Here is a 25,027-nt window from a genome sequence, read left to right on the forward strand (position 1 = left end):
AAACTCAACCTAAAACCACAAATCCACCATGTGAGAAGAGCTTCAACATGTTAGTGAGGGGTTAACCCTATAATAAGCATGGAAGACTTATAGTCTATCACTAAGGATATAGGTGAGTATTATATCAACCTCTATGATAACTCAAACCTAATAGCTAATATTTATGAAAAGCTTCAACACAAATGGTCATTGGAACCATAAAAACAATTGAGTGAGTTGTATTTACAAATGAAAAGTATTCACAAAATAAGGTCAAAGTTGACTTAAAGTTCAATTCAAAATAAGTGTTATGAAAAGAGTTTGAAAAATCAAAGGCATAATGCCTAGGTTTCTAATTTTTGAAAACAATGTTAATGTTTGCACAAAAGTTTGGCTTAGGTTAGAGTGGAGAGAAGAAGAGAAGGGCTAGGTCCTAAACATGAAAAGATGAGGGAAGAGAAATAAAACCACTTGGAGTTCCCTTCTTGAGATCATAAAGATGATCCAAGTTTCTCCTTTCCTTTGGACTTAGCAAGCAATAAGCAATTAACTCAAGCAATCAAGCAAATATTCAATCAAGCTCCTAGGAATCTTCCAATTGGCTTTTGTATCTCTTATCTTGGATGTCCATGATAATGGTTCTTCTAATTGACTCAAGTTTAGGATCCCTAACACAAGAACACACAAATCAAAAAGTTCCACAATGCAATAAAAGAATGGACAAGAGTGAGTTTAGAATTAGGGGTCCTTTCAAAGTTATCTTTCAAGATTAAGCATTCTAAAGGCATGAGGCCTAGTTGCTCTTCAACATGTTTAGCATTCTAAAGGCATAAGGCCTAGTTGCTCTTGAAACTCCATTAGCATAGGTAAGGTCCTAAATCTAAGTTCTTTCTCCATTTTGCATTGGGTTCTCACAAACAAAACAAGCACAAGGCAATAGTATATACACAATAATGTGCTCAAGTGAGCAAAAGGCAAATTGCATAAACATAAACATTAGCTCAAGTGAGCAAAGGGCAAAGACAAATGAATTAACGAGCAAGAAATTAAATTGCATTAAAGTAAATTGCAAGAATTAAATGCTTGAATTTAAAGTTAGTAATTAGTAGTTAGTGTTAGTGTGCCATAAGGCAATTTAGCGCTATGTTAAGCAATCGTAAGTGGACTAATGTAGTAGTCACACCTATCTAAGTTCGGTCAATAAAACTATAGGCAACAAACACAAGTTAGAGACTATGACTAGTAAGCCAAGCTCCTACAACTTGTCATGCCAAAAGAAAAGAAGAATGACCTTGTATGGATTTAGGCTTTTTGCTTGACCAAGAAGCAACCTATCCTTAATGCAAAGCAATTCACTTGATCTTTGATCAAGATGAATTTGATTTGAATCAAGGAAGATTAAGCCCCTCATATGTCAAGGCTAACCACCAATCTTTAACTCATTGGTCAAAAAAGAAAAAAAGAAAAAGAAGAAGATGGAAAAGGAATGTATATAATTGAAATTCAAATAACATAACCAACACACATTGATCAAACATGAATGGAATCAACATCAATCAATGGTAAACAGAAGTGAGATGAAGCTTAGAAGTCAAGAAACTATAAAAATATTTTTGGTATTTTTTGGAATTAAAATAATACTTGAATTAAAATAAACAAATAAAGGTCAAACCTCAAATCCAATTCAAATCAACTTGGAAAAGTCCAATTGGATCATCATAAGTTCAACATGGTCAAACAAGGTTTGACAAAAAATTTCATCATTTTTTGAAAACAGAAACTAATTTTAAATAATTAAAAATAAAGAAAAATAACATAATTGAACTAAAATCTCAAATAAATCTCAAATCAATTAAGAAATTGATGAGAATATTTTTCATAGATTCATCATCATTCAAAGATGTTAAGAAAATATTTTTGGCATTTTTGAATATTGGAAAGTATTTTAAATGAATTAAAAATAACCAAAAAAAAGAAAATTCACAAAAAATATCAAATGGAATCATAAAAAATATTATAAATCATTTTTGGAAACTAGAATTTAAAAGGAAAATTTTGCAATTGGTCCCATATTTTTATGATTAAAAATGAAGAAGTTATGAATTTTTAAAATAAAATGAAATAAAAGAAAATTAAATCAGAAATTAAAAATGACCAAAATCCACAGCGCTTGGATCCCACTTCATTAATTGACGTGGCTGATCACAAGGCTGAGAGACGCACGCGCATGGTAGACCATAGTCAACAGCGAAACACATGGATTAAATGAAAGTCATAACAACCAAGCGTCCAGATTAGATCAGAGCAACAGATCGAATGGCCATGAACTCGTCCACGTGGGGACGGTGGTGGAAACCACCGTCTTCTCCGGCAAGACTCACAGTTCCGGCCAAATTTTACAGGTTTCAAAACCTTCACCAAAATGCACGATCTATATATCTTTAGAAAGATGGGGTGATGTACATCACCCTTGTACCCTTGATTTCCACTCAAGATCTCTATAGAGAGAGAAATCTGAGATTGAAATTTGTGGTGTTCAAACTGAACTTATTCAATTCATGAAATTAAAAGCTCAAATCAATTGCCTCTCACATGAGGACTTCAGAGGTACCAAGCAATGCAAGAAATGATCAATATCCAAGGAGTTTCGAATCAAAACAGTTTGAGTAACAACCTTTGAAGTGCAGCTTTACAATGCCTGATCTACTCCAATTCTTTGATGCAGTTTGGTCTTGAGGTAGCAAGGAAGCAAGGTTCAGGAATTAAAGTTCAAAGATCAACCAATGAAGTTGAAAATTGAACTTAAAAATTGAAAGAGAAAACTCAGAATTCCTTTTAATGGAGGTTGAGATTTCACTTGTGCAGAACTTCAGGCGCCTTTAGGTTGAATTTTGAAGTGAAATGAAGCTTCTATTTATAGGCAAGGCTGATGCAAGCAAGGAGAAAACTCATGTGCATGTGAAGTTGGGTCCTCCATGCATGGGCCTGTACAGGCGCATGGGAGGCCCAAATGCAATGGAAAATGCAAGCTAAGATGCAAGTGAGGTGGTTTGGACGTGCAAATTTCATTATTTTAGCTTGTGCACAAAGATTCAACATGGTTTCCATAAATGATCACAAAACTTCACCTCTTTGAAAATACCATTGGCCAAATTGAAACATAGCCATGTGGGTAATGGTTGGAAAGGTCTTGACATAAGGAACAAATGTTATGTTGAACAAAAATCCATTTGGTGTTGGGAAATTATTGAAAACAAGCCATGAAGTTCAAGGTACAAAACATGTATATGGAAATTTAGCCAAAATGGACCAACTTCAAGCCCTTCTGTTTCAATGATGCAAGCCTCAAATGACAAAACCTTCAACATCAAAGTTGTAGGTATTTTCAGGACAATCAATTTGGACTTAAATTTTGCATCATTTGGATTTTTTATGAGAAAGTTATGGGCACTTGAAGTTGGACTTTTTCACATTTCAATGACTTTGGTCCAAAGTGACCTATAATGTTTTGTATTATCACATGTATTTATTTTAGGATTATGAAAATGTGTTCAACATAACAAATGAAAGTGGATGCAACTACCTAAAGGGTTAGTGTTTGTTTTGAATTATTTTCTAAGTCCTAAGACTAAGGGAACATGCAAAAATTGGACTATTTCTAACCTAAGGCAAAACAGTCATTATTCAAATCTATGAGTAAACCTAATGGTCAAAACTTAACCTAATATCTAATCACGGTGAAATCAACCATAACGAATTATGAAAAAAAATCTACATTTAACCATGTTAATCAAATCCACTAAAACGTAACCAAGATCAACAAAGGGCTAAAATTAAAAACAAAGCAGGGCAAGGTTAAGTCCAAAGCCTAACTTCTAACCACATGACCAAGATCGATTTTGAGGACAAAAAAATGATTAAGTCTAATTGATCTAATTAAACTACAAATCTTGATCGAACCTAATTAACCATAATCGATTCTTAACCCACAAAAATCAAGAATCCACCCTAATGACCAATTATTCTGATCGTGGAAAATTTAACAATAGTTGAATTAATTCTGAGAAAAAATCAGGGATTAAGTCCAATTGACGAAATTGATTAAAACCTAATTTTGAATCTAATTACCTAATTAATTCTAACTATTCCGAATTACCAAGACTACGTTAATACATAAATCAAGAAAAACCTAATTTCAACATAGATTAACAAATCTAGTCAACAAGATTAATACCGAAAAAACTGGAATTAAAATAATTAAGCGAGGGTTAATCAAGGATTAATTGGGAAATCTTAATTAAGAACATCTTGGGCTAAGGGGTGAGATCCATGGAGGGGTGGTATGGTTCAGGGAGTGAAGAGAAAAAACGTTTGGGCCTTTGGCCCATGCTCCCCAAAAAACTCTAACCGGGTTCAGACAACCCAGGATCCCTCACGCTCTTAACAAACACAGTAAAGTGAGAACCATTCGTCGAAAGCGAAGCAAAACCTTTCCGCCGGCGCTTGGATCTTTCTCGTGAAACCTTCTCCACGGCCTACCGAACACGACGCTGAAATGCATCGACCTCCAACCTCCACGCGACGTTGATTTTCTGTTATATCTCACTTTTTCTCTTTCGTGAATGGAAGATGATGGTGAGGTTTTTGTGTAACGAAGGTGAGGAAAATTCTGCAAGGTTGTGGATTTTTTTCTTGGATTGTCGGCTGCCGTAATTAAAGGTAAAGAAGAGGGTTCGGTTGGTGATGAATGGAAGAGTGTTTCGGTTGTATCGGTTGGTGGTTTTGTTATTTCTGTTCGCCTTCTTTTTCTATTATAAGCTCGTTGGAATTGTTTTTCTGTTGTTAGCTTTCGTTATACCGTCTATTAAGGGAAGTTCGATTCAGTTAGCGGTTGGTTGGATCTAGTGTGAAGGTTGTTATATTGGTTTTCACTTATTCTGTGGGATCGAGGTCAGTGCAATGCGGTTAGGAGGTTATCAGTTCTGTTACCTTATAGGTTGTTAGCAGAGTTTTTAGAGATATGGGATGCTAAAAAATAGACAAATTTTCTACCGTACCGCAATGTTCAATGCCTCATTCTGATTTTTTTTTCAGAATATCCCACTTTTTTATTTGGGCTCGTCCAATGTCCAATAAATGGGCGAGAGGATGATGTGCGCCATTTGATGACTAGGCTTGACCATTGGTTGAACGAGCTAGTGAATGAGGTTTTTTTATATTTATTTTAAATACTATTATATAATTAAATAACTTTATTAAAATTATTATTAAATAGTTTTCTAATTAATTCTATATTTAAATAATAAAATTGATTTTTTTTTAAAATAATAGTAATATTTTTATAAAATACTAATAATAGTTTTCTAATATTGTTTTTTTTAAAATATTACTAATAAAAATGATTATTTTTTATAATATTAATAATAAAAATAATTTATTTATTTTTAATTATTAATAAAAATGAATTTGTTTTTTAAATATTAATAATAAAAATGATATATTTTCCTCCAAAATTTTAATAATTTTTTTGAGTAATATGTTTCTCTCCAAAAAATTTCGAATGATATGTTTTCCTCCAAAATTTCAATGACCGAGCAATTGCTTTGTGTTTGTACTGCCTCGGCCAATGATTTGTCGAATATTCAAATATTAATTTTCTATAAATAGCAGGACTTGTAGAAAATTAACTCAGAGCACAAAATCCTTTATTTTGGTAAAAATGTCTGTTTGGGGTCTTATATTTTATGGACATGGTGAAAAAATCAGTGTTTGCCTTGATCCGCAATGGAATTTCAGAACACTGATTTCAGCCATCCACACTGGTCTCCGACAGTTGGGCGGACGTCGCATGAAGGTGAGGAAAGTAGAGTATCGTTGTCCATACATAACGTTGACTAATGCAAGCCCCGATGGTACGTACATGTATTACCTGGATCATATAGAAAATGATGAAGATGTTCAATGTATGTTTTCGGCACATAGTGGTGAAGTTAATAGAGGCGATGAAGATCCACTTGTGTTGGTTGTTGTTGTTGATTAATTTTTTAATTACCACTTTTGTTGATTGTTGTTGTTGTTGTTGTTGTTCTTTAGTTGATGTGGTTGTACTTTGTGACCAGAAGCCTTTGATTATCAAATGTATTTCATAATTGTTTGTTTCCAAAAGACATTAGAAATACACAATGGTTTATATATAGTACGTGCATAGTAGTTAATAATTAAAAAAAAAAAACATAATCATCTGGACGGATAATTAAAATAACAACATAATCATCTCGATGGTCGCAGGGACGGTCCTGCAACATTAGGACATTTCCTACGCATGTGTCCTATTTCACGGCAAATTCCACACCTTCTCTTTTCCTTCTCAACGTCGTCCATCTCGGTTCTAATCTCGATGCTGTTTGAGTGCCCTTTCTTCCTCCTTCTCATAGAGTCGTCGCGACAAAGAGTAAATCCTTCATATTGTGGCCAATTCTCCTCATGGGGAAGTCCTAGGAAACTCTCCTTATATACCTTGAACACGTTAAGAATTTTGAAGACGTCTGAAATGTGAATGGAGTAGTCCTGGCGTATGCTCGAACATGTTGCGATTACATGGGAGCAAGGTAAGTGAAATGCCTAAAATTTCCCACAATCACAGTGTTGTTTCCTCAGATCAACGCTGAATGTTCCGGTTGGTCGACCGTCGTTATGATTAATCTTCTCTTGGACCATGAAATAGAATCTCTCGCGATCAAACTGCATGACGTTATACGTGTTAGCTTTCATGACTTCCTCAGCCATCCCCTTGTTGCAGTTACAAGTGAAAACCTGCCCAGAGGCTAACATTTTTATCCATTGATGGTCTCTTCTACCAAATAGTGATCTGATCGCTCGACTGTGTGAGTCGAGAATGGGATACAAACTGCAAGTGCACAGTTCTATCGCGTAGTTTTAAAAGATATCGATCCCACAGGGACTTATGAATCGATATACCGTTATCTAAGGTTACTACGTAAAGCTAAGGTGAAAAATGTTTGATTGTTTGGGGAAAAACTAAAGGCTAAACTAAGATCTAGCTTAAATATTAATAAAACGGATATCGGTATGTAGTTCGTCAAAACTAGGGAATCAAGTCTTTGTCGGTTTCTTGGTTTTAAAATAAATCGTTTCGGTTAACTTTATTGGTTAAAGGTTTTATCTCAAACTCTCGCTCTGTTGAATAAACCATGATTTTATATTAATGTAGCTGTCACTTATAATTAAGTCAAAAACCACTTTTTGAAAGCAATAAAGTTGCAGAAACTCTTCTTAAGAAAACACTGACCGTTTTAAACACCCTTATCTCAAACTCTCGCTCTGTTGACTTAGGTTATATGATTAAATCCAAATGCTTAACTCTCGTCCTCACATTCAATCTTTAAAAATACTTTTTGGAAAAGGTCAGAATTTAATTAACTCTAAAACTTGCTCTCGCCCTGATCTAGAATTAATGCCTAACTTACACTGTCCAGTTAAAACCTCAAACTCTCGCTCTATTGATTTTAACTTCTTTATGTCCTTTACTTTTGTAAAAAATCTTGTTATTAAACCTGTAAGTTGAGACCGTAAAAAGATTGATTTTAATTTTAAGTTTAAATAGACCGACTCAGTCTTGATCCCTTATTCTGCTTACTTTACATACCGATATCTAGGCGAATTAGCTAGACATGCTAAACGAACCAGAATATATATCATGCATAAACAGACTCATTCCAGGCAGATAATATAAATAAATAATAAAACAAAACATTAAATAATGATTAAAGAACCTGAATGCGTAATACAATAGTCTTGAACACTCCACCACAAGCCGGTAGGATTTGTTCTTGGATTCTTCAATTAAACAATAAACTAAACCAAGGAAATAAAACTAGAATCTAACGTAAGGTTAGATCCAATAAAAAGTTACACAATAGTTTCCGGTGTAGAAACTATTATGCGAAAAATATCTAAATGCTAAAAAGGGAAAGGTAAATTGCAAGGGAAAAAACGTAGAACTCGCAAAAGAAATAAATAAATAAACAATGTTAAGTTGCTGGAAAAGAAAATTGCAGAAGCGAAAAAAGAAAGAAAATTGGAAAAGCTTCGGCAGTGTGAGCGTGGAAAAACCGAGGAACCCTTTTAGGTTTTTGAAGTAGCTATTTATATTGGTGTTGGTAACTGCTTTTCGTTTCCCAAGGGTCTTCAACGTGGCTAAATGCATGGCGTGGATATAGGACATAAACTCCTCAACGTCTCTTCAAGTCTTCTGAGGGCGTTACTTGCGCCAAAAAGATAGTGGAATGGTGTGACGCTCGTCACACCGTGTGTGACGCCCGTCACAAGGCTGCTTTGCGTGACGCTCGTCACGCACCTTGTGACGTCCGTCACAGGTAGTGCCTTTATGTTTTGCGCTTTGGGCTGGGCTTTGGCATTTGGTTCTTTTTCTCTCCTTTTTGCACCTCCTTTTCTTCCATTTTCACTTGTTCTTCAAAATAGACTACCTGAGACAAATAGGAAGAAAATACCATGTAATATCTCATAAAATGCAGTAAACCGAAATAAATAGTCATAGAATTTAATGGAATTAAGTCCTAAAATATGATATAATTTCGTGTTATCAAACTCCCCCATACTTAGATCTTTGCTTGTCCTCTAGCAAAATTCAGTATAGAAATCGTTTTCAAAAATTTTGCCAGGTGAAGTTTCAAAACACACATCAATTCGTAATAGGTTGCAGGTGGATTTTGTTTAGAAGCAACTTGAGTTTAATCTTGACATCAACAACTACCGTTACAACTTAGATAACCCTAGCTTATGCAAATCAGTTCAAGTAATGCCATTATAGCTATCCTAGTTCCTTTACTTTTATTTCACCCGCTTTCATTCTAGCGAAATCACATTAAGCCCTTTATCTTTTCGCGCACATAGTGGAGTAACCGGTTAGTGATTATGATCCGCTTTTAGCTAGAAGTTCTGGTACATAAGTCGGATAACTTCGTTATTCAGTCCATTGCAAATTGCGGGGGATCGAACCGTAGTCCGCCCTACCAAGTTCAGTACCAGATACCTACTGAACCAACTCATAATGGATCTTTCATATTGTGTTTTTGCACGATCTGCAACCTTTAGATTAAATGATCTGGTAAGGATCACCTAATTTAATCAGTGCATTTCCTGATATATTCGTATATTTTATGTTACTTTGGGGATCATTCACTTATATTCATCGGCTCTCCACGTAGTTTGCTATTAAGATGGTGCTGACTTCTCGTATAAACTACTCGGGGTTACTATAAAACTAAAAGTTCAAGGGATTGGTATAATAGGTACTTGTCCTGATCTAACATGTTGAGGTTCTCAGAGCGTTGTTATGGTAATGATTTTTTGTCTTGATTTCACTCAAGTTTTATAAAGTAAGCAACTTTTGTACTTATTGGGTGTGTTAAATTTTTGTTATGGCTCATGAAAATTTTTGAGGGAATAGATAATAGAAATGTTCACACTCGGGACTTAACTTAAAATTTTATATATATATATATATATATATATATATATATATATATATATATATATATATATATATATATATATATATATATATATATATATATATATATATATATATATATATATATATATATATATATATATATATATATATATATATATATTTTAAACAAATAATAGAGGGAAATAACATTAAAAGGAAAAGTACATACTTGAAAAATGGAAATAGGAAGAACAAGTTTTCCCCCCCATACTTAAATTAAACATTGTCCCCAATGTTTTAAGGAAATGAAATACACTATGGAAAGGAAAAAGAAACTACAACTAAGGTTGTCTTCCGCCTCTGGTTCTTGGACCTGGTGATCTCGGACGTAAGTCTAAGTTGTCGAACCTGCTGAACAACTCAGTAAACCGCTGGTCGGTTATGGCATTCCTAGCATCCTGTTGCTGTTGCATTTGACGCATCATCTGCAGCATTTCGACATTCTGTGCCTGCATACCATCGATAGCATCCATAATGTCGTCGTTGGTTGCAGGCCTTCTACGTCGACGACGTTGGGAGGATGGGCCAGTTGCATTACTAGAAGGGTTGAGCGGGACTGACTGTTGTGTAGGCGGATGATCACCTTGTTCCATTGCTTCAAACTCATCTGTTTGTGGGTTTGTTTGTAAAGGCTCGGTGGTTTCAGGAGCGTTTAGATCGTAGAGGTGGCGGTCGGGGTTTGTGACATCAGTTAGGGCGATATTTGGTAGAACAACACTTGGGACTGCCTGGTTGTTCACCATAAGATAATATCCTCCGCCTACTCTGTTCTTAATCAGGCGGCTGGATCGACAGTAGCTGATATCCATAGATAGGGGAGGTAGAGATTCTAAAGTTTGGAGTTTATCCCCTAGGTTTAGGCCAAGTGCTATGGTGGTGATTAATCCACCAATTATAAAAGGTTGCCGGCCTCTAGCACATAAGGTGCGGATATGATGAAATAGAATGGAGGCGGCGTTTACCTGAGTATCTGGTTCGAAGACGCACTGGAGGAAAAATAGCTCCTTTGAGTTGACCTTGCTGTTGTTTGGCCTTCCAAAAACTGTGTTTTGCAGGATGCGGATAAAGTACCGGATAGTGGGGTTATGTATATGGGAGAGAAGGAGCTCTTCCCAGTTGTAGGTGTCTATACCGGTAATTTTCTTGAAAAGGCCGAAAACTATAACTGTGTTCCAGTTTGAGGTTGGAGGGATTCTGGCGTGCAGCAGACCTTCTGTGGGAAATTGTAGCATGGTACTCAATTGGTTTTGGGTTAGGGTGTACTCGGTGTTAAACATACGGAAGGTTGCGGTACCGGTTAGAAATTCGTCTTTACCGGCGGGAGTGGTGTAGTCGTATGAACTTAAGAATTCTAAGGTTAGGGATGGGTAGGTGGGATGATTGTGAGTGCAAAGGAAGGTTAAGTTGGCTTGACGGAGCATCCATTCGATACCTTGGAGTAATCCTAATTATTGTAAACAAGTTAAATCGGGGTACCTGGTGGAAACGACGCCTCGCTGTTGGAAACGCTCGAATTGCTCCCTTTGATAATTTTCATCTTCGGATCGGAAGATGATATTTCCAAAATTCTGATTTCCCGCCATTGTGATGAATGAATTTTGAGGGGGTGATTTGGAAAGAAAAGAAATGTATTTGATAGGAGAGAATGGTTTGTGGTGAATGAAGGAAGGTTTGGTGGGTATTTATAGGAGTAGAATTTGGAAGGTGGAAAGAGAAAGTGGTTGAAAAGTAATTAAGTGTGGTTAAATGAAAAATGAATGGGGAAGGTAAAAAGTTAAAGGTGTAACGTTCGTCTCCAACGGCTCCTTAACGTTCACTAGTCTGAGGAGTGTTACGCTCGTCACAGGGGTGTGACGTTCGTAACAGGCACTTGGTGTGCCGTCCGTTATGGAGTTGTGTGACACTCGTCACACAATCCATTTTGGCAAGGCTTCTGTAGCGTTTCACAGAATTACTTAGGTAATGAATTTTATTTTTGTTATTTATTTTGTTTTGTTTTGCTTATGATTGGTTTATTCTGTAATTTAATTTATCGTGCATGCTTAATCTGCTTTGCATAATAATAAGTCATAGGTAGCAACAGTAGAGCATAATAGCTATTGCATAATAAAATTAAATAAACAGCTTCAATAAAATGATCATAATGTAATACAGGAAAGGAAAACAATGAAATGAAAGAGAAATAACTGTGAACATGAATTCAAATAACATTAATGCAAGATCTAACTTAAAACTAAATAACTTAGAAAAATAACTAAATTCTATCCCTCTGTACGATCTCTGGCCGGAGGAGCGAAAGAGTTAACATGATGTAGCAACTCGTGAAACTGATCTGTCATACTGCTCATGTATCCTAGAACTTCGTGTCTCATGTTAGTAAATTCTCCTCTGAGGGCGTCTTGTTCTGACATCAAAGCTTCAATGGCGGTGTTATAATCAGTTCCGGGCATATGATGCCGGAGGTCGGATATGGCTGATTCTTCGGTCTGAACAGGCTGAGGAGGAGGGTCAATATCATAATAGCCGGATGGTGTCTGAGGGTCAGATTCAGCATGAGGGATCTGGTCATCATAAGTCTCATAGTCATCACAAATCTCATAGTCCTGGATGGATTCAGTGGATCCAGCAGGAGTGGGAGTTTCGTTCAGGTTATAGAGCCAGTTACTGCGGTTATGAATGCTAGTCCTAGGATCGGGCATGGTGAATAGGCAGAGAACTTGGTTATTAATTATAAGCTCAAACTCATCAGTCCCAAGGTTTGCTATAAACATAGTGTTGAAGAGGAAGGGTATACTCATAGTAGTAATGCCACAAAAAGGGCTTAGGTCAAGCATAGACTGACGTAATCCAATAGCATTACCTATCATAGTTATCAAACCGCCTATTCTAATGGGTGCTCTCTCATCCTGGATAAGGTGGTCCAAATTAGCTAACATAAAAGTGGCACCGTTCACTGGACGGTTCTGGGAAGCACAAAATATGATGAAGAGTTCATCACGTGAAACTGAAGTACTATTTGGCTTCTTCCCAAATAAAGTGTGGGTCAGGATCTTATGGAAATAGCGAAAGGCCGGGTTGTGTATGTTTCCAGAGAGAAACTCATGTTCTTCGGGCTCATCATTTCCAGTCAGCTTACCCCAAAAGTGTTCAAGTTCTCTATGTTCAAAAAGTTCTTCCTGGCTTACAGTGAATGTATCAAAGGAGGTAGGAAAACCCAAAAGGTTGGTGAAGTCTCTAATATTGAATTGGTACTCCATATTGAACATTCTGAACTGGATAAAACCTCTGCTAATTCCTTTTCCATGGCTGGGTAGATAGATTAATGAGCTAAGGAATTCTAGTGTGAGTCTCCGGTAGGTGGTGAAATGTCTCAGGATAGGGGATGTCTCCCATCCTATCTGATTCAGCAAATACAGGACACTCTGTCTCAGTCCAAGGGCAGTCATAGCCCAATCATCAGCATATAAACTAGGTAGCATCTCTCTAGTGGCTAGTTCTTCAAACTTTTGTTTCTGAGCCATTCCTCTGAATTTGATACTCATACGATCAAAATGTCCCATTTGGTTAGTGTTAGCTAGAGAAAAGAAAACATGAGTTTTAGTCAGGATTTGGCCAAATGCCGAAAGAAGAAAAAATTATTATTATATATATATATATATATTTTTTTTTTTCTTTTGAATTAAAATAAATCAGGAATTAATACTAACCAGAAATTAAAAGAATAATTAAGAAAGAAATAGGGGAATGATAATAATAGAATAAGAAAATAACAAACTAATTTGTGGGTTGTCTCCCACTAAGCGCTTTGTTTAAATGTCGCAAGCTCGACAAAGAAACTGTTAAATATAATCTATAGGTCCTGGGGGCATTTTGTCTAAGTGTAGGATTTGCGAATCTCCATTGGTTTCCGCATAATGATAGTGTTTTAGACGTTGCCCGTTTACGGTAAACGGTTCTGTGGATTTGCCTTTAATTTCTATTGCTCCACTGGGGAAGATGTTAGTGATATGAAAAGGTCCTGACCATCTGGATCGTAGTTTTCCCGGGAATAACTTTAGTCTAGAGTTAAATAAAAGTACTGCGTCGCCTTGCTTGAAGATTTTCCTTGATATACGCTTGTCATGCCATTGTTTTGTTCTTTCTTTATAGATTCTGGCGTTTTCATAGGCGTCTCTTCTGAGTTCCTCTAATTCGTTTATGTCAAGGATTCTCTTTTCACCGGCGGCCTTATAGTTCAAATTTAGATTTCTAATAGCCCAATAGGCTTTATGTTCTAACTCTACCGGGAGGTGACAGGATTTTCCATAAATGAGCTTAAATGGGGTCGTCCCTATGGGGGTTTTATAAGCAGTTCGGTATGCCCACAAAGCTTCTGGTAATTTCGATGACCAATCTTTCCTTGAAGTGGCGACCGTTTTTTCTAGTATTTGCTTGATTTCTCTGTTAGATACTTCCACTTGTCCACTGGTTTGAGGGTGGTAAGGTGTTGCTATCCTATGTCTCACTCCATATTTAAATAATAATTTTTCGAGTACCTTGGATATAAAGTGTGATCCACCATCACTGACTACTATTCTTGGGATGCCAAATCTCGGAAATATTATATTCTTAAAGAGTCTAGTTACTACTCGGGTGTCGTTTGTTGGGGAGGCTACAACTTCGATCCATTTTGATACGTAGTCAACTGCCACGAGTATGTATTTGTTACCGAAAGAGGATGGAAAAGGTCCCATGAAGTCTATTCCCCACACGTCGAAGATCTCTACTTCCAAAATACCTTTTTGTGGCATCTCGTCACGTCTAGATATGTTTCCCGTGCGTTGACATCTGTCACATTCCTTAATAGCTGTATGTACGTCCTTCCATATAGTTGGCCAATAAAAGCCGGCTTGTAGGATTTTAGAGCAGGTCTTGGATGTACTTGTGTGTCCACCATAAGGAGCGGAGTGGCAGTGTTGGATTATATTTTCTACCTCTTCTTCGGGTATACATCGACGGAAAATACCATCGGGGCCTCTTTTGAAAAGTAAGGGATCATCCCAGTAATAGTGTTTTATATCGTGGAAGAATCGTTTCTTCTGCTGGTAAGATAAAGTAGGTGGGACTATTCCGGCAGCTAAATAATTGACTAGATCAGCGTACCACGGTGTGACGGATATAGCTAAGGTGGTTTCTACTCGTTTGTCGGAGTTGCTCTCTTCCAAAGTAGCTATAAGTTTGTCGTACGAGAAATCATCATTAATTGATGTTCTTTCCGGTTCAAGGTTCTCAAGTCTAGAGAGGTGGTCTGCTACTACGTTTTCAGTTCCTTTCTTGTCCTTGATTTCTAAGTCGAATTCTTGTAGCAACAAGATCCATCTTAGGAGTCTAGGTTTAGCATCCTTTTTTGTTAAAAGGTACCTGATAGCAGCGTGATCAGTGTAGACTATTATTTTGGCTCCTACCAAGTAAGAACGAAATTTATCTAGCGCAAATACCACTGCTAGGAGTTCTTTCTCGGTAGTGGCGTAATTCATTTGCGCTTCATCCAGGGTTCTGCTTGCGTAATATATAACGTGAAGCTTTTTATCCTTTCGTTGTCCTAACACAGCACCTACAGCATAATCGCTGGCATCGCACATTATTTCGAATGGTTCATTCCAGTCTGGTGTCTGCATTATGGGTGCGGAGATCAATGCTTGTTTAAGAGTTTGAAATGCTTTTAAACAGTTATCGTCGAATATGAATTCAGCATCTTTCATCAACAGTCCGGTTAAAGGTTTAGTTATCTTAGAGAAGTCTTTGATGAATCGTCGGTAAAAACCGGCGTGTCCTAAAAAACTTCGTACTTCTCTCACGGTTCTTGGGGGTTGAAGATTTTCGATTACCTCTATTTTGGCTTTGTCTACTTCAATTCCTCTGTTCGAGATGATGTGTCCTAAAACAATTCCTTCTTGTACCATAAAGTGACACTTTTCCCAATTAAGTACTAAGTTTACTTTTACACATCGCTCAAGAACTCTTTCCAGGTTTTCAAGGCATTCTTCGAAACTTTGTCCGTATACAGAAAAGTCATCCATAAATACTTCCATGATGTTTTCGAGAAAGTCGGCGAAAATTGCCATCATGCATCTTTGAAAGGTCGCAGGGGCATTACACAGACCAAACGGCATTCGTCTATAAGCGAAGGTACCAAAAGGGCATGTGAACGTTGTCCTTTCTTGGTCATCAGGGTGAATTGGTATTTGAAAGAAGCCTGAATAACCGTCTAGATAACAGAAATGTGAGTGTTTTGCTAATCGTTCTAACATTTGGTCAATGAATGGTAAAGGGAAATGATCTTTTCGGGTTGCTTTGTTTAGTTTCCTATAGTCAATGCACATTCTCCATCCCGATTCGATTCGTTTAGTTATAGTTTCTCCTTTTTCGTTTTCAATAACGGTTATGCCTCCTTTCTTTGGTACAACGTGTACAGGACTAACCCATTTGCTATCAGATATAGGATATATAATACCTGCTTCCAATAACTTGGTTATTTCCTTTTTTACTACCTCACTTAGGATCGGATTTAGTCTTCTCTGGTGTTCCCTAGAGGTTTTACAGTCTTCTTCTAACATGATGCGGTGCATACAAATAGAAGGGCTTATTCCTTTAAGATCGGTGATGTGGTATCCTAGTGCGGTGGGATACTTCCTTAAGATATGTAGGAGTTTTTCTGTTTCGAGTCTTCCTAGGTCTGCATTAACTATCACAGGTCGTTCAAGTTCTAAGTCTAGGAATTCATATCTCAGATTTTTGGGAAGTGTTTTCAGGTCAGGGGTTGGTTTGTTAAGATATTGCGTAGGATCCGGTGTTATTGCTAAACATTGGTTAGATCTGTCTTCTACAAGGCAGTCAGGTGATTTGTCTTCTCCTAACTCTGCTTCTTTTATGCATTCATCGATGATATCCATGAAGTAACATGTATCTTCTATTGCAGGTGCTTTCAAGAATTTGGAAAGAATGAACTCAATTTTCTCTTCACCTACTTCGAAGGTGAGTCGTCCTCGTTTTACGTCTATGATTGCACCTGCAGTTGCTAAGAATGGTCTTCCCAGTATAATGGGTGTAATATCATCTTCTCTAATGTCCATAATTGTAAAATCAGTGGGAATGTAGAATTGGCCTATGCGTACGGGAACGTTTTCAAGGATTCCTACAGGATATTTAATGGAACGATCTGCTAGTTGCACGGACATTTTGGTTGGTCTTAATTCTCCCATTTCCAGTTTCTTACATATGGATAAAGGCATAACGCTAATTCCGGCTCCTAAATCGCATAAAGCTTTGTGGATGACAAATTTTCCTATGTGACAGGGTATAGAGAAACTACCCGGATCCTTGAGTTTAGGAGGCATGTTTTGGATTATAGCGCTACATTCGGCAGGGAGTGTAACGGTTTCGCTATCCTCAAGTTTCCTCTTATTAGAAAGAATTTCTTTTAAGAATTTAGCATATGAGGGCATCTGCGTAATAGCTTCGGTGAACGGAATTGTAACGTTTAATTGTTTAAGGAGATCAACAAATTTTCTGAATTGGCCCGCATCTTTGGTTTTAACAAGCCTTTGAGGGTAAGGTATAGGTGGTTTGTAAGGTGGTGGAGGTACATAAGGTTCCTTCTTTTCTAGGGTTTCCTTATTACTCTCTTCCTTTTCCTTAGGTTCACTTTCCTCAGTTGATTTCTTAGGGTTTTGGTTTTCTATCCTTGGATCAGACGGTCTTTCCACTTCCGTTCCACTTCTTAATATAATTGCATGAGCTTGGCTTCTCGGATTAGGTTGGGGCTGTCCAGGGAATGTACCAGTTGGGGCAGCAGTAGGTGCTTGTTGTTGGGCTACTTGTGATATTTGTGTTTCCAGCATTTTGTTATGGGTAGCCAAGGCATCTACTTTGCTTGCTAGTTGTTTAAGTTGTTCGCCAGTGTGTATGTTCTGGTTTAAGAAATCTTTATTGGTTTGTTGTTGGGAAGCTATAAAGTTTTCCATCATGATTTCCAAGTTGGATTTCCTAGGGGTGTTATTGTTAGGCATGGATGGATTCGGTTTCTGATATCCCGGAGGTATAGATGGGGCTTGATTTGGAGACTGTCCAGGTGCGTACAAAGCATTATTGCTCTTATATGAAAAGTTTGGATGGTTCTTCCAATTTGAGTTATAGGTGTTCGAATAGGGGCTTCCTTGAGCATAGTTCACTTGCTCTGCTTGGATTCCAGTCAAGAGTTGACATTCCGCAGGAGTGTGACCTTGGATTCCACAGACCTCGCAATTCTGAGTTATAGCAACCACGGCGGCTGGGGGTGATACGTTTAAACTTTCAATTTTCTGGACCAAAGCATCCACTTTTGCATTAACGTGATCAAGGTTACTTATCTCGTACATGCCAGTTTTTGTTTGAGGTTTTTCCACCGTTGTTCGTTCGGTTCCCCACTGATAGTGGTTTTGGGCCATGCTCTCGATAAGCTGGTAGGCATCAGCATAAGGTTTGTTCATTAGTGCACCACCTGCAGCGGCGTCTATTGTTAACCTTGTGTTGTATAAGAGACCATTATAAAATGTATGAATTACTAACCAGTCTTCCAAACCATGGTGTGGGCAAAGTCTCATCATGTCTTTGTATCTTTCCCATGCTTCGAAAAGAGACTCGTTGTTTTTCTGTTTAAATCCGTTTATCTGGGCTCTTAACATAGCTGTTTTGCTTGGCGGAAAATATCGGGCAAGAAAAACTTTCTTCAACTCGTTCCAGGTGGTGACTGAGTTGGAGGGGAGAGATTGAAGCCATCTTCTAGCGCTATCTCTTAATGAGAAAGGAAAAAGACGAAGTCGAATTGCCTCTGAAGTGACACCATTAGCTTTAACAATATCAGCGTATTGGACAAATACGGATAAATGTAGGTTTGGATCCTCGGTAGGATTTCCAGAGAATTGGTTCTGTTGCACAGCCTGCAACAGCGAAGGTTTAAGTTCGAAGTTGTTTGCTTCGATTGCGGGCGGAGCAATACTTGAATGCGGCTCATCTTGCGATGGAGCGGCGTAATCTCTAAGAGCACGAGCTGGTTCTGCCATCTCGGGTGAAAGAAGAAGATCTTTGAGATCAGGAAATTCCATAGGAGGGAGATTGTTTTCAGCACGGTATTCCCGAATTCGTCGTAAGACTCGGAGATACAGTTCGATATCGTTGATTCGTAAATAGAGCGGTTCGCCTTGTGAGCGAGTGCGTGGCATACAAATCAACGAAAGAAAGAATAGAAGAAAAAGAAACCTTAGTCTCTACAGCGTAACGGAAGAGTTACGATATCGATTAAATAAAAGTCACCGGCAACGGCGCCAAAAACTTGATCGCTCGACTGTGTGAGTCGAGAATGGGATACAAACTGCAAGTGCACAGTTCTATCGCGTAGTTTTAAAAGATATCGATCCCACAGGGGCTTATGAATCGATATACCGTTATCTAAGGTTACTACGTAAAGCTAAGGTGAAAAATGTTTGATTGTTTGGGGAAAAAATAAAGGCTAAACTAAGATCTAGCTTAAATATTAATAAAACGGATATCGGTATGTAGTTCGTCAAAACTAGGGAATCAAGTCTTTGTCGGTTTCTTGGTTTTAAAATAAATCGTTTCGGTTAACTTTATTGGTTAAAGGTTTTATCTCAAACTCTCGCTCTGTTGAATAAACCATGATTTTATATTAATGTAGCTGTCACTTATAATTAAGTCAAAAACCACTTTTTGAAAGCAATAAAGTTGCAGAAACTCTTCTTAAGAAAACACTGACCGTTTTAAACACCCTTATCTCAAACTCTCGCTCTGTTGACTTAGGTTATATGATTAAATCCAAATGCTTAACTCTCGTCCTCACATTCAATCTTTAAAAATACTTTTTGGAAAAGGTCAAAATTTAATTAACTCTAAAACTTGCTCTCGCCCTGATCTAGAATTAATGCCTAACTTACACTGTCCAGTTAAAACCTCAAACTCTCGCTCTATTGATTTTAACTTCTTTATGTCCTTTACTTTTGTAAAAAATCTTGTTATTAAACCTGTAAGTTGAGACCGTAAAAAGATTGATTTTAATTTTAAGTTTAAATAGACCGACTCAGTCTTGATCCCTTATTCTGCTTACTTTACATACCGATATCTAGGCGAATTAGCTAGACATGCTAAACGAACCAGAATACATATCATGCATAAACAGACTCATTCCATGCAGATAATATAAATAAATAATAAAACAAAACATTAAATAATGATTAAAGAACCTGAATGCGTAATACAATAGTCTTGAACACTCCACCACAAGCCGGTAGGATTTGTTCTTGGATTCTTCAATTAAACAATAAACTAAACCAAGGAAATAAAACTAGAATCTAACGTAAGGTTAGATCCGATAAAAAGTTACACAATAGTTTCCGGTGTAGAAACTATTATGCGAAAAATATCTAAATGCTAAAAAGGGAAAGGTAAATTGCAAGGGAAAAAACGTAGAACTTGCAAAAGAAATAAATAAATAAACAATGTTAAGTTGCTGGAAAAGAAAATTGCAGAAGCGAAAAAAGAAAGAAAATTGGAAAAGCTTCGGCAGTGTGAGCGTGGAAAAACCGAGGAACCCTTTTAGGTTTTTGAAGTAGCTATTTATATTGGTGTTGGTAACTGCTTTTCGTTTCCCAAGGGTCTTCAACGTGGCTAAATGCATGGCGTGGATATAGGACACAAACTCCTCAACGTCTCTTCAAGTCTTCTGAGGGCGTTACTTGCGCCAAAAAGATAGTGGAATGGTGTGACGCTCGTCACACCGTGTGTGACGCCCGTCACAAGGCTGCTTTGCGTGACGCTCGTCACGCACCTTGTGACGTCCGTCACAGGTAGTGCCTTTATGTTTTGCGCTTTGGGCTGGGCTTTGGCATTTGGTTCTTTTTCTCTCCTTTTTGCACCTCCTTTTCTTCCATTTTCACTTGTTCTTCAAAATAGACTACCTGAGACAAATAGGAAGAAAATACCACGTAATATCTCATAAAATGCAGTAAACCGAAATAAATAGTCATAGAATTTAATGGAATTAAGTCCTAAAATATGATATAATTTCGTGTTATCATGATCCTAATCGATAGTACGTAGATTTGACCAATGCAGTGATTGGAAGGTTTCAGGTTTCTTTTAGCACCGAGTTCATTGCTTCTGCTAGGTTAGTTGTCATGTGACCCCAGCGTTGCCCCCGTCAAATGCCCTTGCCCACTTCTCCCGAGGGATGTTGTCTATCCATGGTAAAGCGTCGTTGTCTGTTAACGCATAACCCATGCTAACAACTATTTTGCGCAGATCCTTGTCTTTAATCTCACGCATGAAGTTTTGTGCGATGTGTCTAATGCAATAGACGTGTGATGATGGAGGATACTGCCATCCATTTTCTGAATTGTTATATGCACTCTTTATAGATTCATGCATGTCTGATATTAGACACAAATTTGCTTGGGGAGTAACGTGTATTCTTAAATTCTTAAGAAAGAAACTCCAAGCTTCCTTTGTCTCACTTTCAACCAATGCGAACGCTATTAGAAAAATGTTCCCGTTCCCATCCTGTGCCACAGCCATCAACAGAGTCCCTCTGTACTTGCCATACAACCATGTTCCATCAACCTGTACAATAGGTTTACAATACGCGAAACCACGTATACATGGTCGAAACGCCCAAAACAGACGATGAAATATCCTTTGGTCACCCAAGTGTGTACCATCATTTGAAATCACAGGTAAGGATTGCAATTCTATAATGGTACCTGGTAGATATATTTTCATTACCAGTATCCACTACGGCAGATCATTGTAAGATGTCTCCCAATTTCCATACAGTGACTCAATTGCCTTACACTTTGCAATCCATGCCTTTTTGTAGGATATGATATACCTGTATTTCTCAACAACATGAGCGATGATAACCTTCACCTTAAGAGAAGCGTTCCGATTTACAAGCTCCATTATGCTCTTACTAATCATTTCTGAACTGAGTTTTGTATGGTCTTGTGACATGGAAGTGGTTGTGCACGTATGAGGCCCACCAGAGTTACCAACTCTCCACCTTGAGTTGCCCTTACGCAAAGAGACCCTGCATTTGAACTTGCATGTTGAATTTCTACATTTGATGACATAACATACATTGTCAGATTTAACCACAGAAAAATCTAGACTACATTTTATATGCCATTGTTGCAACGTCAGAACACACTCTTCCTTATTTTCATACTCGATGCCCTCCTCTATTTCGTCAGCATTGGTATGAAACTTCCGAAAACGGAGATTGGTTCAGCATCATCCAAACTTATGTTTTGCATGTGCACATGTGGGTTGTACAAACTAATTGGTTGTGCTCTTAGTGCAACGGTCGGTGTGTCGAAGATGTCTTCATTGCCATCGTCATCGCTAACCCCAAATAGATCTTCAAATCGAACCTCCTCAAGATCATCCTCATTATTCTCGCCTACCTCTTCATTTGGTATGAAAGGTGTTGGAGAATAGCCATCCAAGGCGCAGCGGAATTTAAAAATTTCTCCATTTAGTGATCCTTACGAATGGGCATGATTAGTGATAGAATCGTTACCTCTTGTGGCGATTCAAACCTTTGGTGCAGATCTCTGATAATGATCAAAACCTTTGTTACAGATCCACGGGGCGATCACAAACGTTGAATGATGACAACGTCTCTACTCAGTCCACACGAACGGATTCCTTCAATCGCAGTGCTAGCTGTTATGAATGAAGGCTTTGAGTGAGAGAAAGAGGGAAACAAAATTCCAAGTCTCTACTTGAATTTCTGTCTGAGTGAATTAGAGTGACAATGCTTCTACCCAAGGGGTTCTATTTATAGAACCACTTGTGTGGGCTTCAAGCCAAAAAGCCCACTTAAGTGCATTTTGGACCATATCTCATAATATGCCAAAATCACTTAAGTATTTGGTACCTTACCATATTTCGTCTCCCACTTAAGTGCACCGTACCTTACGGTGTTCCTTAATTATTCTATCTCTCATCAATCCGTCCTTTGTGTGTGACCCTATAGGTTTTCGCGGCGTTGGCAATTATATTAAATCACGCATTTAACATAATAAACAGTGAGCGGTATCTAGCAACACATCACTGCTACCCAAGTCACAAAAATGTCATGTGATCTGACAAAACCTCCTGTGATAATAATTATGTGTATAATTACCCCTTTGCCCTTATGTCTATATTGAACACAAGGTATAGACCGTGTCACCCTTGTCCAGTTCAATATTGGGCCCATAGACATTTATCCTGTTACGCAGGATTGGAAAATTCCATCTAGGACACTCATGTCCCTCAGCATGCTTCGTGGAGTACCCATCAACTGTCTTTATGGTTGTCCAGTTACGGATAACGTTGGATCAGCAATAAAGCACTCGACTCTACATCTAGGATCCATAGTGGTTTCAGGTCGAAGAGTTGTATACACTATTATCACCATGAGAATAACTTATGACACTTTGCATAACTTTCTATATAGTATTCTCATAGCGGGTCAATCCGGTATAAATATTACTCCTAATATTCATACCTATGTTTAAGACTTGATAACTCTTTATCCATGATCCATGAGATGTGATCATCAGTCTACAAACATAATAGTCTTAATGCTTTAATGTTATCCCACTTCACATTAAAGCTCGACTACGGATACTTTAAGAATAGTGTCCTTATGTTTAATGTGTTCTCATGATTAAGTCACACTTAATACATTAAACAGACTATCTATTCCAGGGACTTTATTAATCAACCATAATAAAGAAAATGCCTTTTATTATTAATAAATAATTCGATACAAGTACCAAAAGTATTGGCCTCTAGGGCTTACACCAACAATCTCCCACTAGCACTAGAGCCAATCAGGCATACCCCGTATGCCCATTGATCTAGTATGGCCATCATGCTTCTGCTGCGCAATAGGCTTTCTCAGTGGGTTAGCAACATTGTCAAGTGTAGGTACTTTACATATTTTCGCACAACGCCTAAGTATGTGTTTGGATCGTTGGTGAGATCTAGGCTCCTTAGCTTGTGCGATAACACCATTGTTATCATAATAGAGACCAATGGGATCCACAATGCTAGGGACTATGCCAAGTTTATTGATCCAAACAACTTCCTTTGCTGCACTTAAGGCAGCAATATACTCAGCCTCAGTTGTAGAATCAGCAACTGCATCTTGCGTTGAACTTTTCAAGCTCACAGTGCCACCATTTAAGCAAAACACATAACCAGATTGGAATCATTCATATTAAAGCGTCTCAACACTTTGTCTATGCACTCTGACTTAGGCCAAGCATTTCATGATCTATCTCTATAGATCCTGATAGGCTGCTTCACCCAGGTCCTTCATAGAAAAGCATTTCCCCAACCAAGACTTTACTTGTTGCAGGGTAGGGATATCGATTCCAATGAGTAATATGTCATCTACATATAATACCAGGAATACGATCATGCTCCCACTAACCTTCTTGTAGACACAAGGCTCATCTTCGTTCTTGATGAATCCATACAGTTTTACTGTTTCATCAAGGCGAAGATTCCATGAGTAGGTCACAGGCTCATCTTGATCCATGAGTAATACATCACCTTGATCAGATATCCATATATCTCAGGTAGGTGACGTATCCTGCCTGACCTACGCTGGTCTTGTTCTACTTGAGCAGGTTGCTCTTACACAACTACTTGTGTTTCCTGCTCTAATTCCTCCATAGGTGTATCGATGCTTTGTGATTCTTGAATTTCTTCAAGCTCTACTTTCCTCCCACTGGTTCCTTTGGAATTAAAATCCTTTTATAGGAAAACTCCAGTTCGAGCGACAAACACTTTGCCCTCTGAAGGATTGTAGAAGTAATATCCTCTTGTTTCTTTAGGATACCCCCACAAATAAGCATTGGTCAGATTTGGGATTAAGCTTAGTTGAAATTTGTCGTTTCACATAAACTTCGCAACCCCAAGTCTTCATGTAAGACATATGTGGTCTCTTACCACTCCATATCTCATATGGTGTCTTTTCAACCTTTTGGATGGAACACGGTTAAGTGTGTAAGCTAATGTCAATGGTGTATGTCCTCAAAAGGAGTTTGGAAGATTGGTGTGACTCATCATGGATCGGACCATGTCCAACAAGGTTCGATTTCTTCTCTCAGGTACACCCTTCCATTGGGATGTTCCAGGAGGAGTAAGTTGGGATAGGATCCCACACTCTTTCAGATGGTCATCAAACTCTAGGATTAAATACTCATCACTTCGATCTGATCGAAGAGTTTTAATATTCTTACCTAGTTGTATTAATGTTATTAATAGGCATTTCAAGATCAAGGACATATAGTCCATTGTTCATTTGTGCAGTAGCATAGAATATATCATTCAAATAAATTGAGCAACAATTGTTCTTTATTATAAATGAAAAACCAAACTTGTCCAAACAAGCAATGGAAATAA

At 37.7% G+C, this 25,027-nt stretch overlaps 1 protein-coding gene and 1 pseudogene across 4 annotated transcripts in view; one reads left to right on the forward strand and one right to left on the reverse strand.

Annotated features, from left to right (window-relative positions):
• Positions 1-25,027, reverse strand: part of LOC127088336 (BURP domain-containing protein 9) — an 87,147-nt gene that overhangs the window by 9,746 nt on the left and 52,374 nt on the right. The gene's annotated exons all lie outside the window — the stretch shown is intronic.
• On the forward strand, positions 18,131-18,230 carry LOC127088942 (uncharacterized; annotated as a pseudogene).

Source organism: Lathyrus oleraceus, chromosome 5 (genome assembly GCF_024323335.1).
Source record: "Lathyrus oleraceus cultivar Zhongwan6 chromosome 5, CAAS_Psat_ZW6_1.0, whole genome shotgun sequence".
Lineage (NCBI taxonomy): Eukaryota > Viridiplantae > Streptophyta > Magnoliopsida > Fabales > Fabaceae > Lathyrus > Lathyrus oleraceus.